The 16,255-nt window shown below is 45.3% G+C and overlaps 1 protein-coding gene across 4 annotated transcripts in view; it reads right to left on the bottom strand.

Moving 5' to 3' along the window:
• LRRC8D (leucine rich repeat containing 8 VRAC subunit D) overlaps positions 1 to 8,356 on the bottom strand; it is a 113,877-nt gene extending 105,521 nt beyond the window's left edge. For 2 of the 4 annotated variants that reach the window (XM_060025266.1, XM_060025284.1), the window contains exon 1: positions 8,127 to 8,356. The gene's annotated coding sequence lies outside the window, so the exon portion shown is untranslated. Of the gene's footprint in view, positions 1 to 7,248; positions 7,711 to 8,126 lie in introns of those variants that run through there. The other 2 variants (XM_060025275.2, XM_060025307.1) reach the window with 2 other exon arrangements.
• Positions 8,357 to 16,255: the final 7,899 nt, after the last annotated feature.

The following is a 16,255-nucleotide window of genomic DNA, read 5'->3' as shown; positions in this document are numbered from 1 at the left end:
TCTTTAAAAGAAATATTAATAATATTATAAAATGAATACAAAGAAATCTAAGATAAACGAGAAGAGTGCAGTACATTAAGAGAATGAGTTTTGAAATAAACAAAACTAGCTTCAAATTCCACCTCCACCACTTCTTTGTGATTTTTTTTTTGCAAATCACATAACCTCTCAAGCCTCAGTTACCTCATCTCTAAAGTGGGAATAAGTCCACCTTCCACTCAGGATTGTTTTGCAGATTAAATGAGAATGCATGTAAATTCCAGGGCATAGGTCTGGACAATCTGTAAATGCCTAAGAAATGATCATTGTTATTAGCTATGGGTATTCCATAAATCGCTCAATTACTTCTTGACCAGTTCAGTTTTTAAAAAAACACTAGTTATATCTGATAATAAACTAATTTTAAAAGCTTATTTCAGTAGGGTGCCATTGCAAGAATCATGGGGGTCATTTTCCAAAGACTTTTAATATTCAAGTAATTCTCAGAACTGGCTTGGGAACAAGAGAATTTGACAGACGGCACTTCATTCCCAGTGTGATGGGCATGAATCTGTCCCGTCTCCACTGAGTGAGCTCTGCAGAGGCAGCTTCCTTCAGAGAGAACGGCTGCCTTGCACTTCCTTCCTTCTCCCTGCTTTGTAGAATTCATTGCAGTACTGGTGATCTTTTGATGCTGAGATTTAGCAATGGGATTTATGGGTTGCTGGGGAAGTGAAACCTTCTCTGGCAAAGCTCCTATTACCAGCAAGCAGAGAAGGAAAGTAAAAGGTTTTTTAAGGAATTAAATGTTCATGGGATTTCCCTGGTGGTGCGGTGGTTAAGAATCCGCTTGCCAATGCAGGGGACACGGGTTTGAGTCCTGGTCCAGGAAGATCCCACATGCTGCGGAGCAACTAAGCCAGTGCGCCACAACTACTGGGCCTGCGCTCTAGAGCCCGCGAGCCACAACTACTGAGCCCGCGTGCCACAACTACTGAAGCCCACGCGCCTAGAGGCCATGCTCCGCAACAGGAGAAGCCACCGCAATGAGAAGCCCGCACACCACAACAGACCCAACACAGCCAAAAATAAATAAATTAATTAATTAATTTTAAAAAAATGTTCATAATAGAATCTAACATCGATATGTGTGATCCTTCCCCAATAGCAGGTGTCAAGAGGAGGACATGGACATCCTGAACACCTCAGGGAAGTAGTAATTCCCAGACTTTTGATTGATACCACAGACTAGTAAAATTTCAAAAGAAGACTGTTATAAAACTACCAGGTTTTAGGTGACCGAGAAATGATACCAAAAGCAAACCATCACCATCCTTCTATAAAAGGAAAAAAAAAAATTAACCCCTCAAAATAAGAGAGCCCAAGATTTTAAAAAAAAATCCTTTAAATTGAACAAACTTAATACTAAAATTAAACACAAAAAGCCTGCTGCAGTCTTTATTCTTATTTTTCCATAGGCTGGTGTAACTGTCACTATGGATCCACTCTGGAAACGACTGCTCAAGAACGGACTGCAGGTTGAGCCCCTCATGCCATCCAATCCAGGACACAGCATCTCATGGAGGCACCAAGGGCCACACAGTGGACATCTGCTGTCTTGGTCATCATCTTCCAAGGACACAGATGTATCCTTAGAGCTCCTCGTCTTAACTACCAATTGTGGGCCTGTCAGCCACAAATGTTTCAACTTTCTGAAGGTTTTTCCAGTCAATACCAGCCTTTCTGTACAACTATGCAAGATGGTGGTTCTCAGTCTTGGCTGCACACCAGAACCACTTGGGAGCGAAGAGGGCTCTTTTCAAAATGAAACTCCACTCCCAGAGACTCTGACTCAATAGGTATGGGGAAAGGTCTGCACTCATGTAACTTTAAAACCTTCCCCAGGCTGATTGTGATGCCAGCCAGGGCTAAGAAAAACTGGTACCCTATTTTTTTTTTTGCGTTTATCCTGAATTTATATCTTATAAAGCTTTAAGGAATGCACCTCTTCATGCATTCCTTCAGGTGTCAAATACCAATGCAGGGCCTGCCATGTGTGGGGCACTAGGAAATCAGTGGAGCACAAGACAGATACATCCTTGCCTTCACCACACTGACAGAGTACTGGAGCAGGCAGACAAGGAAGCAGGCGATTGAAACAGCACATTCAGGCTTGCTAGGATTAGGGAAACCATCCAGGTTTCCTTTGTCCCTAATCTAGTGGTTTCATGGGCTTCAGAGACATCTCCTCCCAGCTGTCTTCTTCCTGATACTAGAAACTCTAATATTTACATCAGAAAAGCAGATGGGCAAGGCTCTGTCCTCATGGAGCTTCCATTCTGGCAGGACTGTCTACCCTTTCTAGGTACCGTTACGTTGCTCACTCCAGCTCTGGTGTCTTGCCTGAAGTCAGGTGTCCATGCTTTGAACAAAGCACGGTAGAAACTCAATTAAGACTGTGTTTTCTGTTTTGTTGCCAAAATCTTTTGATGAAGCTTAGTATTTCCTGTCCTTTTTAATCTGCAACAACAAGCTGGGACAACACTGTGCAAGTATTTTCAAAGCCCTTTCCTGGATTTTCCCACCAAAACATCATCCTGTGACAGCTCCCTAATTCCCTCCTTAATACCTGACTTCACATTTGCCCACAAAGAAACTCACCTGCAAATCTTCTGATGACTAACATATCCCAGCACAGTTTTCCTGGAGTAAATCCCCATTGCTTAGCTATTTCATAATTCAGAAGAGCTTACTGTCATCTGTAAACCTATAAATTCCATTGGGTACTCCTTTTGGATCAATTATGTAAGTAAGACCTAAGGGACCCCACTGTTTACACACCTCCAAGCAGAGATGTCTTTAGCCTTAGATTTAATTTGTGGTCTTTAAGGGAGGTGGATTCAAATGCCTGCTCTGTCACTACATCAGCTCCACAGGCCTCAATTTCCTCATCTATCTAATTCAAACATTGATCACTCCCATCTGTAAAATTCTCTCCTCCTACTCAAAAATGATACACTGAATCCTCAATCCCAAGGTGACTTCAACTTTGATACAGCCTTTGAAAGTGTAAAAGGACAGTCTCCAAGGGTTTTCAAATATTTCCCTCCTCAAGAAATCTCATAAATTCACAAAAATCCCTTCTTCTCATAGGAATATCCTTCATCTCCAGAGGATACAGACAGGTTTCCCATGTGGGCTAGCACAGAAGTGAGAGCAAGCAGACTGGACCATCTGGACAGGCAACACACCTGCAACGAACTGGGGCACAATGGACGTTCCTAACAAAGAGGTTACACATTTTGGCTATGAGATCTGGAATTTTGTTCTAGCACTCTCTACACTGTTGGATGGCGACCACCTGAATCAAGTAATTTATTTAAATCTAGTTTGCTGGATAGATCTAGAACATTTGGAGAACTTGGCACTAAGTTACCTAGGACTTCTGACCTGTCCGCTTCAAAAGACATCCAAGAATGGTAATTTCCTAATGTCTTCTCAGTGAAGACACGTGAAATCTGATAAGTGCGATATTACACCACCCACAAGCTAAAGCTTAGTACTGGGAGAAAGGCCCATCTCTAATCCCCAACACCCCCCACCTTCCCCAAATGTAAAGCTCTCACTAATGAAGTATTTCAGGCACACTAGCAAAAAAAAAGAAGAAAAAAAAACACTTAGCCTGAGTGGGAACAAACTTTATCCATGGTTTTTGCCAATACCAGTTATTACCCAGTTTACCTCTTCACAAATTTCAAAAGCAACTCGGATTTGGCAAGCTTCAGATTTGCACAGAACATTAGCAATGCTCTTCCAGATGTCTAAACAGAATTACAAAGACCCCAGAGGAGTACCGATTTCAGAAGCTTGCAACAGCCTGAAATAATTTCGAAAGGGCACCTCAGGTGCAAACATTAGCAAGAGCCTAACTCAGTGTAGCTTGGCCACGAACACAAATTTCTCAGACGCCCCTAAACTTGGGGCTAATCAACCCCCGGAATTCACCTCCATCACCCAGCACGCCCAGCTCTCAAACAGGACCAGCAGTGCCAAACAAAGTACTGGGTTTCATGAAGTATTAACATACGTGACTACAAAGCTTTTGACAAAGTCGTCCTCCACTCCTCTCTCATGTGATTACGAGGCAGAACTAAGATTTTAAAATCCCGAAAGGCCTGAAGACTGGACCAAAATAAATAGGATAGAACTGAACAGGGACAAAAACAAACCAAAAACACGTCCATTCAACTTCACACACACACACACACACACACACACACACACACACACACACACACACACACACACACACCCACCCACCCACCCACCCACCCAAATCTGCATGATGAATACAGGATGCAGCAGTTCATACAACAAATATCTGGGAGTTCTGACTGTCCAGAATCCTGTACATGAGTCTGTGATGGGCAGTTTTGTAAGCTTAAGCTGTAGAAAGTAGATGCTTGTGCCTTGGTCTCAGGAAATAGCTGTCCTACTGTACTCTTTGTGAACCAGATCAGGTCTCAGTTACCATATTCAATTCCAGTTCGCCATAACTTTCCATGAGAGATGTGGACAAACTGAGAAGACAGAAACCATGTCCCATGCAGGACTGTGAAAAGAATTGGGACTATTTTGCTTTGAGAGAAGTTAGTCAGCTGGAGGGCCAGGAGGGGGACGTCATTCTGTCTTTGCCCATTCGATGGGCTGTCCTGGGGAAGTGGGTAGTTCCAGAGGACAAGAATCAACAGAACAAAGTTTCGGGGAGGCAGTCTTCAGCTCAAATAATAATCATACACACAGTCCAAAGATATGATGACATGTCTTCATAAGTACAGAGGTCCCTGTTCCTGCTGGTGTTTAAACGAGTCTTATACTTGTGGTGCCTCACAAGTATAAGAAATTACTAAAGTAAAGAAGTTGGACCAAGACTTCTCTAAAATACCAATTTCAATTCTGTGATTCTCCACTTACCCAATATTATACTGCCCTGCTAGCTCATCTGCCACGATCTCTCAAAAATGCCTTTTTCTCTGATTAGAATATGCCCAGATCCTAACCACTTCTGGCCTAAGCATAGCACAAGTCTCCTAGATTGGCTTCCCAACCTCAACATCCTTCCTCCCATGTCAAAACCACCTCCTTCGAGGCCTATTCTGAGATGTAACTTCACTTCACAGCAGCCTTTACCTCCCCTGTCTAGGCAGGGTTCCTCAACCATGGCACTGCTGACGTTTCAGAAGGGATAATTCTTTGTCATGGGGGATACCCTGCACATTGCAGGATGTTTAGCAGGCTCCATGGCCTCTACTCACTAGATGTCAGTAGCACCTGCCTCCTAGCTAGGACAAGCAAAAATAAAACCGTGCCCAGATTATTCCCAAATGTCTGCTGGGAGGCAAAGTCACCCCCTGTGGAGACCCACTCTTGAGGCAAATGATTAACACCACTGACTTGTGGTTCAAGTTTTCCACTAACTAGATCCCCTCTACCTCCCTTCATGTTCTCTGCTCCAGCCAGACAAACCTATTTTTGACCCATGACACACCTCAACGCTTCCCCTAATACGTGCTCCTTCCCTCTTCCCCAACACACACAGCACTCCCGGCTGGCTCCAATCACCCTTTCGTCTCGGTATTCCTTGGCCTCCTAGACAAATGCAATCCCTTGCTTCTGGTGGTGTCCTCACGTGGGCGGTCTTACTTGCCCTCTATTCGTACGTACAAGAATCCTCTTCTTCCTGGTTAAGGCATCACAGCACCCACTCTGGTTCTCTGCTTCTTGCTGGTACTTAATAAATATTGGCTGGCATTTCTCAGAATGTCAACATCAGCTCCAATGATACATGAAAGATACGTGAAATCCCTTACCAACTGCCATTTCAAGTACATATGTAATCATGAGCACAGTTTTGACAAAACTTTGACTTTTTCATAGCTAGTACCAATTCACCTACAGTACTGAGACTGAACCAAGTCCGATCTCCAAAATACAGCTACCAAAATAATTCAGCTATTGGGACCTTACAAACACAGCACACTTTAAAAAAAAATTAATCAAAAAAAGTTCTGCTCAATATAAAAATTAAGAAAAAAAAGGTCAAGCTTTGACCAAGTTTTTTAAATTCTGTAAACCTTGGCAGAAAGAAAAGGATACAAATGTGGCTCAATACTTTAACTGTTGCATCATACACCATTCCACATGGTCATGAAGAGACTGGAGGGCTGGGTCATGTAAGGACAGTTTCCTCTCCAACCTTGTAATGTGTTAGGTTTTAATCAACAAAGTACACACTCACACACCCTCAATAAAAATGAGACAAATCTAAGATAAAATGTTCAAATATATAAATAAACCATGCCGATTTAAGATTCTGGATTGCTTTTTCCCCAGCTCTATGGATTACCTAATCATTTCATGGGAGGCTCCCTTACTAACCTATAGAGACCAACAACTTCGCCGGAACCCTAGTTTACCTAATTTTCATCTCAGGATCTTTCCTATCTTGTTCTTGTATTTTAACAGGGTTTTAGTCACTTGATGTCGAATACAGGAAAAGAGACAACTCTCACCATGTCCTAGCTGATGGGAGGTGTCTGGTCAGTATTAATGGGCTGTAAAAATAAATGCTGCCTGAAGACCCCATTTACTGGGAATGGTGCAGGGTTCTTCCCACAGGTCTGTACCATGCAGAGGCCCCAGAAGCTCTGGCGGGGAAGGTCTGAATCACTGTCATTCTTGGCACTTGGAAGCGCCCTTCGGTTGCTTATGAAGTAAACATCCCTAACCAGTACTGCAGACGGGAATTCCCTGCCTGCCCGCCCAGACTCTTCCAACGTCTGGCACAGAACACATAATAGGTGCTCAATAAATGCAGCCTGTCTAGAATTTTATTATCAAAGCTGCTAAGGAAAGTTTCCATAAGTCAGCTCTCTCTTTACTCCTGAATCTCTCAAAATACGTCCTCAAAGCTTTCCTTGCCCAACACGAAATATTTTTTTCAAAGTCAAAGAGACGGAAAGGAGGAAATCTGCAAAACAGAAAGAGCCACACAGGAGTCCAAGTGGCTCAAGTTGGGCCCCACAGTCGGCTAAGGACTCCCCGATACCCATTCCCCATCCCCTGCGCCTCCTGAGTGCTCCCACACTCTCACCTTTGCACTATTTCTTTTCTGAAACCCTACGTCCCCACCTTCTGCCACATACACCCCCAACTGCGTATCCAAATGGGGCCGCATACCCCTCCTTTCCCTCTCCAGCAGGAACCTACCTCTCCTCCCCTCGACCTGCGGCAGCTCTTCTTTACCGTGGCTGGCTTTGCAAGAAACCAAAAAAACTCATTTCTTTATCCATAAGGGATACCCCAAATGAAGGGGAGAGAAAGAGGAAGGCCCCTATCAACCCTCCAGTAAGCGGAGGTGATGATTCCCTGAGCAACCACCCCCAAGCCTCCTCCTTTCCAAGCCACTGAACGGGATTTGAGCAGAAGTCCGGCTCCCAAGTGCCCACGCTTCCAAACAAGCTAGAAGCGGATTATACCGGTACCCAACCCGGAGATGGCCCGGGGCGGGCTGGGTGCACCTGCGGGCCCCCGGCTCCCTCCCTCTCGCGCTGAGGGCGGGGCGAGCCCTCACTTCCCAGCCCAGCCCACCCGGCGCGGGAAGGAGGCGGAGGGGAAGCGTTTCTGGAGAAGTTGAAGGGCTCACCTTCTGGGCAGTGGGCCAGCGAGGCCAGACACCAAACACCCACCTCCGGGAAGAATCAGTGGAGCCGTAACCGGGTCTCCCCGCCCTTCCGATGGGGCGGAGGGAGGCGAGAGAAGGGAGCGCGCGTGGGGGGAGCCGAAGGGAGGCGGTCGCAGGCACTGTGCTCTCGCGGGGCCCACTCGGCTGCCGCGGCGCCCGCCGCTCAAACTGCCGAAAGCAGAACGATCTTCGGGCCCCAGCGGGCCGAGGCGGGCGCCCGGCCCCGCCCGCCTCCCCCGTCCCCGGGCTCCTGGCCCCCCGGCAGCGAGGTCCCAGCCGCAGCCTCCTCTCGGGCCGCGGCGCCGCGGGGCAGGTCGCCGGCGCCGGGGTGGCGCGCGTCGGCTCCGGCACGGCTCCCACCGGCGCAGCCCCCAGCCCCTGCCCCGGAGAGGCGCGCACCAACCTTGGGGGGCAGCTTGGCCGCCTAGCCCCGGCTTAGGCGGAGGCGGGAGGTGGCGGCATCACCTGCGGCGTGCGGTGGCTGCTCCCGGACGTGCCGGGGCGGCGGAGGCGCGCGGCGCCCAGGACCCTGCTTTCGCGGCCCCGCCCGCGGCTGCCACCTCGAAGCGCGGCGGAGGAGCCGGGGCACCACGGGCGGCGGCAGCGGCGGCGACGAGAGCAGCAGCACATGACTCTGTAGCGGGGGGAATTAAACAAAGCGTAACATGGACTCCGGGCCCGTGCAGGCGCTGCAGCTCCGGGACCAACCGCAGCCAGCGAGCGCCGCGACTGGCTCGGCCGCAGCCAATGGGGCGGGCTCGGGCCTCCATGTGATGGCGAGCTCTCTCCCCCGCCGGCTCTCCCGCGTCTGCCGGAGGTCGGGGCGCTTCCGCCGCCGGGCGTGCTGGCCGGAGGGGCGGCGTGGCGAGTTCGGTGGCCCGGGGTCTGACGCTGGCGGCGGGAGGCTGCTGGACTGCGCGCAGGTGCAGCCGGCGGGGAGGGGCAGCCGCCGTAGCTCGCAGTCGCCCCATCGCTCAGCTGTAAAACGCCCCCCTGGACAGGGCGCGGGGCCCGGCGGCCAGTGTCGCCAGGCGGGCGCGAGGCCACCTCAGGAAGCTTCATCCCCCCTGGGGCTATCCTGTCAACTCAAGCTCTGATAGTAAGACGGGGGTGGGGTGGGGGATGCGGTGAAATGGTGGGGGGAAATTTGAGTAAAAGTCGTTTCGGCGGCTTCCAACCCTACGGTGAACGCGCTTTCCTAGGATTTGGGGCACACACAACTTTATCTTGGCACGAATAGCGTCCCACCCTCATTTGTTCAGTGTCTGCTATTAAACATACAACGAGAGAGTCAGTTCTTGTTTTATCCTGAGTCTACTCTCCCCCCCCCCCATTCTTTTATGCCAAAAATGTCTTGTATCTGAAGCAGGCAGACGAAAGGTTGTCCTCCGCTAAGAAGTGTTTCCCAACATGATAGTTTTCCCTCTTGTTTTTGTGGTAAGATCAAAGAATATTTGCAGTCTTTTTCGTGGTTGGGGAAACGTAGGGGTCAAGAAATAACGTCAGGAGGGATGTTTGGAATTGTTGGTTTTTAACATGACAAATGGTTCCAGCCCAGTACTTCAATATCTCCTTTCATCTGAATCCACCCGTTTCTGTGAACAATGGGAAATCTCATCTCTCTTCTCCCAAGATCTCTCCATGTCAGTGAATGTTCAGTCAGCATTTACTAAGCATCTAAATGTTGCTCATAAGCGTGCTGCACAAAATGTTACAGGTACTCAGGAAAGTGTGAGTTCAGATTTAATGAGGCAGTAAAGAGAGTGGTTTTCTAGGGTTTCAGGAAAGACTTCAGAGAGAAGGGGGTAGGACTGACCCTTGGAGAGTGAGCACTTGTTCCTCAGGCACTGGAAGTAAAGTAGAGCAGCACTGAGGAGGAGAATGAACAGAGGTCGAGGACACACTCACGGGACAGTCCTAGACTACTCACAAGATGACACTAGATTTCGAGCCCTTTTGACATCCTCTTGCTTTCTCACTTTCCCTGCCCTGTCCCTTGTGCCAGCAGCCTCTCCTGTTCCACACACCCAGCCAAGGAGGTGTGTAGGCAGGAGCTGCGGCAGGTGATCTAATTACAGTACCAGATTCGCTGATCTGGGAGGTTAGAGCTGTTTTCAAACTGTTAACCTCTAGTGGTGTGATGTTTGGATTGAAAACACCTCACTACTATAATTAATTTGGAATGTTTTGCTGTTAGTAAAAACACTGTTCTGTGTTTTGATCTTCCCTGAGTTTTAAACTATGATTCTAGATTTGAGAGAAATGTGATTTCCGGAGTGGGATAACTTGAGAAAAGAAAAAAGTAATACTCAGAAAACAGTCAAATGTAGAGAAAGAGGTACATATTCTTATAAATGAATGCAAATTGGGTAAATCCCTTTGGAGGACAATTTAGCAATTTGGGATGAAATTAATATGTGAGGTTCTTTTGACCAGGCAATTCCACATCTAGGAATTTATACTTTGGACATATGTGTGCAAAAATTATGTATTTCAGAAATATTTACACACATGTAGAAAAATATAAGTACAGGTATGTTTATTACAACATTGTTTATAACAGAGGAAACATATAACGGTGTATAAGTCTAATAACAAAATCCCAGTAGGGAACTGGTTAAGAAAATTTAACTTGTTTTATAAAAATAAGAGACCTATTTGTACTAACATGAAAGAATGTCCAAAATCTGTAAGTGAAAAAAGCAAGTTGCCGAACAATATGAATAGTATGATCCCATTTTATTTGCATATTTTGTCAAAAGTACACATGTTATAAAATGTATGCTTAGAGGAAATCTGGAAGCATATATAACAAGCAGTTAACAGTGGTTATCTCTGGATGTGGGATTACTAGGGCCGTTTGCTTTCCATTACAAATTTCTGTATGTTTGAATTGCTTTTATGTTGAGCACCTATTATTTTGATAATAAGAAAAGTAGTAAAAAGGGGGTCCCCTGGTGGTGCAGTGGTTGAGAGTCTGCCTGCCGATGCAGGGGACGCGGGTTCGTGCCCTGGTCCGGGAGGATCCCACATGCCGCGGAGCGGCTGGGCCCGTGAGCCATGGCCGCTGAGTCTGCGCGTCCAGAGCCTGTGCTCCGCAACAGGAGAGGCCACAACAGTGAGAGGCCCGTGTACAGCAAAAAAAAAAAAAAGAAAGAAAAAAAAGAAAAAGAAAAGTAGTAAAAAAAAATTTAAGATAAAATTGCTAAGAGCTGTACCAATGACAAATAATGAAGATCACTCTGAGGTCTAGGAAGCAAAAAAAAGGTCAGCTTCCCCTATTCCCCAAGGAAAACAAACAGGTAGGAGGCAGTAAAGAATGATAACTGATTTGACATTGGATTCAAAATGAAGAAATATGATAGAAGAGGCATCTGAGGCTACTCTAGGCCTGTCTACAGGGATCCGGTGAGGGAAACACAATAAGGCTTCAAGGAAGTTCTAGTCAGCAGAGACTTGAGAATATTTACTGTCCTTTGTTGAGTTATGGTCACAAATCGGCAACTATTCCAGCACTTGTTATATCTGTATCACACTAATAATGACAACAGCTAACACAGTGCTTGTGATAGGCCAGGCACTGCCCTAAGTACTGTACATGTGTCTGCTTTTAGTCCTTGCGGCAACCCTATGAGAGAAATACTACTACTATCCTCATTTTTTAGAGATGCCTGGAGAGGTTATATAAGCAATCGGAGATCACACAGCCTTTAAATGGCAGAGCTAGACTTTTAAGCCCGGCAGCCTGGCTCTAGAGGTCCAAACACTCACAATACTGAGGACCATATAAGATAAAGACCTTTATACATGCATCTCTTTCTACCAAGTATTGTGATTCTAAGTTGATTTGTGTTTACCTAAACTGTAGCACTTGGCATGCACTAAGGCACTCAATAACACTTTACGAAAATAATAAATTTATTTATTTTTGACTGTGTTGGGTCTTCGTTGCTGACGCGGGCTTTCTCTAGTTGCGGCGAGTGGGGCCTACTCTTTGTTGTGGTGCGCGGGCTTCTCATTGCGGTGGCTTTTCTTGTTGCAGAGCACGGGCTCTAGGTGCGCGGGCTTCAGTAGTTGTGGCACACGGGCATCAGTAGTTGTGGCTCGAGGGCTCTAGAACGCAGGCTCAGTAGTTGTGGTGCACGGGCTTAGTTGCTCCACGGACCAGGACTCAAACCCGTGTCCCGTGCATTGGCAGGCGGATTCTTAACCACTGCACCACCAGGGAAGTCCCAGTAATACTTATTGAATAAGTGAATGAATAATTGACTCTCCTACTAGAGAAGAATCTGAGCTCCTTGGAGGAGTGATTTTGCATTGTTCCTGTGTTTGTCACCCAGTAGCGTGCCCAACATGTGGTAAGCGATACGAATTTCAGTAATCTGTAAACATGTTTTTGAAAAGTTGTGCAGAAATCAAGCTTTGTAAGTTGATCCCAAATACATCCCAAATATCCGAAAGGGTAGCTTATGAGTAATATCATGATGAATTCCTCGTAGAGTGAAGAATAGCCCTGGGGGACAGAGCTAAATCTGGTTGCACCTGTATAACCATACACAAATAAATGTGTGGCAGTAACGCCGATGAGCTGAAGAGCTACAGGATTTCAAATTATATGAGCCTCTCTCTCTTTCTCTCACCTCTCTAGGTTATTGAAATGGAGATAATAGCACCTATCTCCAGATATTGTGAGACCAAGGATTCAATCACATATGGAAATGTCTTAGCCAAGTGCCTAGAACATAGGTATTGTTAAGTAAATGCTACCTACTATAAGTGTATCCACATATTACAAGTGTGACAGATTTCTTAGTCTATGGTTATTCTGTAAATACTGCAGCTTACATAACATGCAACACCTCGGGGCTCACATATACATAAGGCTTAGAAATTACATAGTCGCAGTTCAACCTAAGCACATGGTAAGCAGTACTCTTATCTTTCTTCTCCTGTGCTACCTCCCACTGTTCTCTTCTATCTCTTTACATGGGTTAAAACCATTTCACTTCTTGGACCTATTTAAACTCTCAACCTTGGAGGTAGGAAGCAAATTGTCTGCCTTCTTCACAGCTAAGGAGACTGAAATGCTGGAGACCAGACTAGAAATGAACAGGTGGAGGGTGGAGAACAGTGTGGAGAAAAGGAACCGAGCGGGGTGCGTAAGGTAACTCTCGATGCGTCCTGACGTAACATAAGGTCCAAAGGGAAAGGAGAATTGCCAGACTGCTATAGTTAGAAATAATGTGGTGAAATTGAAACTAGAAAAACTAAGGGTAAATGTGTTAATCAACCACAATGAGAAGAAAGAAATGGACCTATACCTTCTAAAATGGACTCATAGGGAGATCAGATCAGGGTTGCCTGACTGGTAAGCCAGAGCTTCTTTATTGGTAACCCTATTCCCTTCACTGGGGAGTTTTTTTTTTTAGAAAACATAAAGAAATTCCAAAGCCAACCAACTACTTGAGAGTCTGTACCCATATCCTCTGCCTTCCTGCCTGCTACTACTAAGGATGAACTTATCCATTTTCTTATCGAAAGCCAGCCCCTTCACTTTTGCACCAGATCTCATTCAATCTCAAATGATAACTCTAGCAATTGACCCCTGTCCCCTATAGATTGACTTTCCCCTCTCTACTGGATGACTGCCATCACCATTTTTTTAAATGTTATTCTCCCATCATTAGGAATAAAATTTTTCTTGACCCTGCTTTCCCCAGTCCACTTCTTCTCTTTCCCTTGCATCTAAACATCTCAAAAGAATTGTTTATACTTATTATCTCCAATTCAGTTCTTTCCATTTTCTCTTCAACTCCATCTAATCGGGATTTTACTCCCATTGCATCACTGAAATTGATCTTTTTTTTAAAATTAATTAATTTATTTATTTTTGGCTGCATTGGGTCTTCGTTGCTGTGCGGTGAGTGGGGGCTACTCTTCATTGCAGTGCTCGGGTTTCTCATTGCGGTAGCTTCTCTTGTTGCAGAGCACCGGCTCTAGGCGCGCGGGCTTCAGTAGTTGTGGCTCAAGTGCTTTACAGCGCAGGCTCAGTAGTCGTGGCGCACGGACTTACTTGCTCCGAGGCATGTGGGATCTTCCCGGACCAGGGCTCAAACCCGTGTCCCCTGCATTGGCAGGTGGATTCTTAACCACTGGACCACCAGGGAAGTCCCTGAAATTGGTCTTGCAAGGACACTGTCATCTCTTTTTGTTGTAAATACAATGATCAATTCTTGGCCCTTAATTCACCTCTCAGTGGCATTGAACACATTGACTACTCCCTCCTCTTTGGTAAGCTGTCTTCTCCCTTCCAAGATACCGCACTCCCTCCCTCCAAGGAGCTCATCCAGTCTTAGAGCTTTGGATTCCCTCTCTATGCCAACAACTCCACATTTACATCTCCAGCATAGTTCTCTCTCCTGAGCACCAAATTGCATTTCTAACTGCTTACTTGTTTTTCCCATTAGACCTCTAATAGATACCTCAAAATTGAGTTCAAAACCAAACGGATTTCCCCCAGAAACCTGTGCAACCCACACAGATTTCCCACTCTTAGTAAATGGCAAGTCCACCTTTCCACTTGCTTGGGCTAAAAGCCTTGGAATCATCCTTGTCTCTTCTCTCAGAACCTACGTCAAAACTGTAATAAATCCTATTGGCTCTACCTTCCAAATACACACCCTCCAATGCTATACCTAGGTTCCATCCACTGTCATCTCTCCCCTGGGCTAACTCACGAGCCACTTCACTAGTCTATGTGCTTCCATTTCACGCTTTTGTCCCATCCCTCCCTTACAGTGTATTCTCAACAGCAGACAAAGTAATCCTTTTAACATGTAAGTCCATTCATCTCATTCCTTTGTCCAAGCCCTGTGATAGCTTCGCATTTTACTCAGACTAAAGCCCAAATCCTTACATTGGTTTGCAAGGTCCTTACCTGATCTGTATCCCCTAAGCACAACCATATCTAAAATTGAAACACCCTTCCTACTCCCATTCCTCTTACCTTGCTTTATTATTTTCCTCTGAGCACTCATCATTTACTTATTTTATATAGATATATATACAGTTTAATATCTATCTCTCCCTGCTAGAAAATAAGCCCTTTTTTAAATAATAAACTTTTTTATTTTAAAATTTTTATTTGGCTGTGCTGCACGGCATGCAGGATCTTAGTTCCCCGACAAGGGATCAAACTGGTGCCCCCTGCAGTGGAAGCTTGGAGTCCTAACCACTGGGCCACCAGGGAAGTCCCTAGAATATAAGCCCTTTAAAGACAGGAAATTTTATCTATCTTGCTCATTAATGTATCCCAGGTATTTAGAATAGTGTCTGACACATAGTAGGCCCTCAATAATTATGTTTTAATAAATGAATGGATTTATTACAGATTTTTAATCAATACAAATAAGGAAATTTTTTCCTAGGAAGAGATTTTTTCATATCATGCTGTTCTCTAAGTAGTTGTTAATTGAGAAAAGGCATTCATATTCAGTCTCCAAGTCTTTTATTAAAACAGTACCTGGTAGTTTGTGTGGCAAAAGCAGAAACTTAGTAGAAAATATTACCTTTTTGTTAGTTCTCTAGCAAACAGGAAAACAAGCTGATCTGAGTTAACAAAAACTTGGTAGTTTGTGTGGCAAAAGAAGAAACTTAGTAGAAAATATTACCTTTTTGTTAGTTCTCTAGCAAACAGGAAAACAAGCTGATCTGAGTTAACAAAACAATTGCAAAATAATAATTCCAAAGTCCTAAATTATATTCTTACTAAGGAAAATATTTAAGCAAAGTAACACAGTAGTGAAAAGAGTAAGTTAGAGAAGATTAAACATTCACTTCCTCGTAACGTATTACTTTAAAACTGTCATGTTGTGTAGTAAAGTGGCTATGTCATCTAGTCTGGCTAAAAGAAAAGGTTTAAATGAAATAAAAGAACATAGATGTGACATAGAATAGCAAGTGGGGACCTTAATTACAGTTTTGGCAGTTGAAAGTTGAAATGACACAGAAATCCTAAGAAAAAGCACTGTGAAAAGGAATCGGGCTAGACTTTAAAACAAAACAAAACAAAACAGAGCCAGCTCCCAGAGCAAACTGTTTTATACGGTCGTTTGAAACGAGGAAGGAAGAGTGATTGCCATTTCCAAATGGTGAGATGAATGTTTAAAAATCCACACGGAACCCACGCCACCGCCCCCGTTTGGGATGTCTCCTTAGAGCTTTGTCTGTGGGAAGGGAAGATGAGCACAGCCGGAAACCTGACCTGTCAAGATGAGGCTGAGCAGGGCTTGGGCTGGAGAGAGGAATGTGAACACAGGAAGAGAAAAGCCAGCCTGGAGGGTTTTCTTACTCAAGGATGAAATGCTAGCATTCTGGGTTTGAAAGATTATTATGTCTAATTACTGTCTGAAACTTTATCTGATAGCTCTTTAAAACAGTGTGGCCCGTGGGAGTTCCCTGGTGGCCCAGTGGTTAGGACTCCCAGCTTTCACTGCCAAGGGACCGGGTTCAATCCCTGGTTGGGGAACTAAG

Source organism: Delphinus delphis, chromosome 1, assembly GCF_949987515.2.
Source record: "Delphinus delphis chromosome 1, mDelDel1.2, whole genome shotgun sequence".
Classification (NCBI taxonomy): Eukaryota; Metazoa; Chordata; class Mammalia; order Artiodactyla; family Delphinidae; genus Delphinus; species Delphinus delphis.
This window is presented reverse-complemented; position numbering and strand designations above follow the sequence as displayed.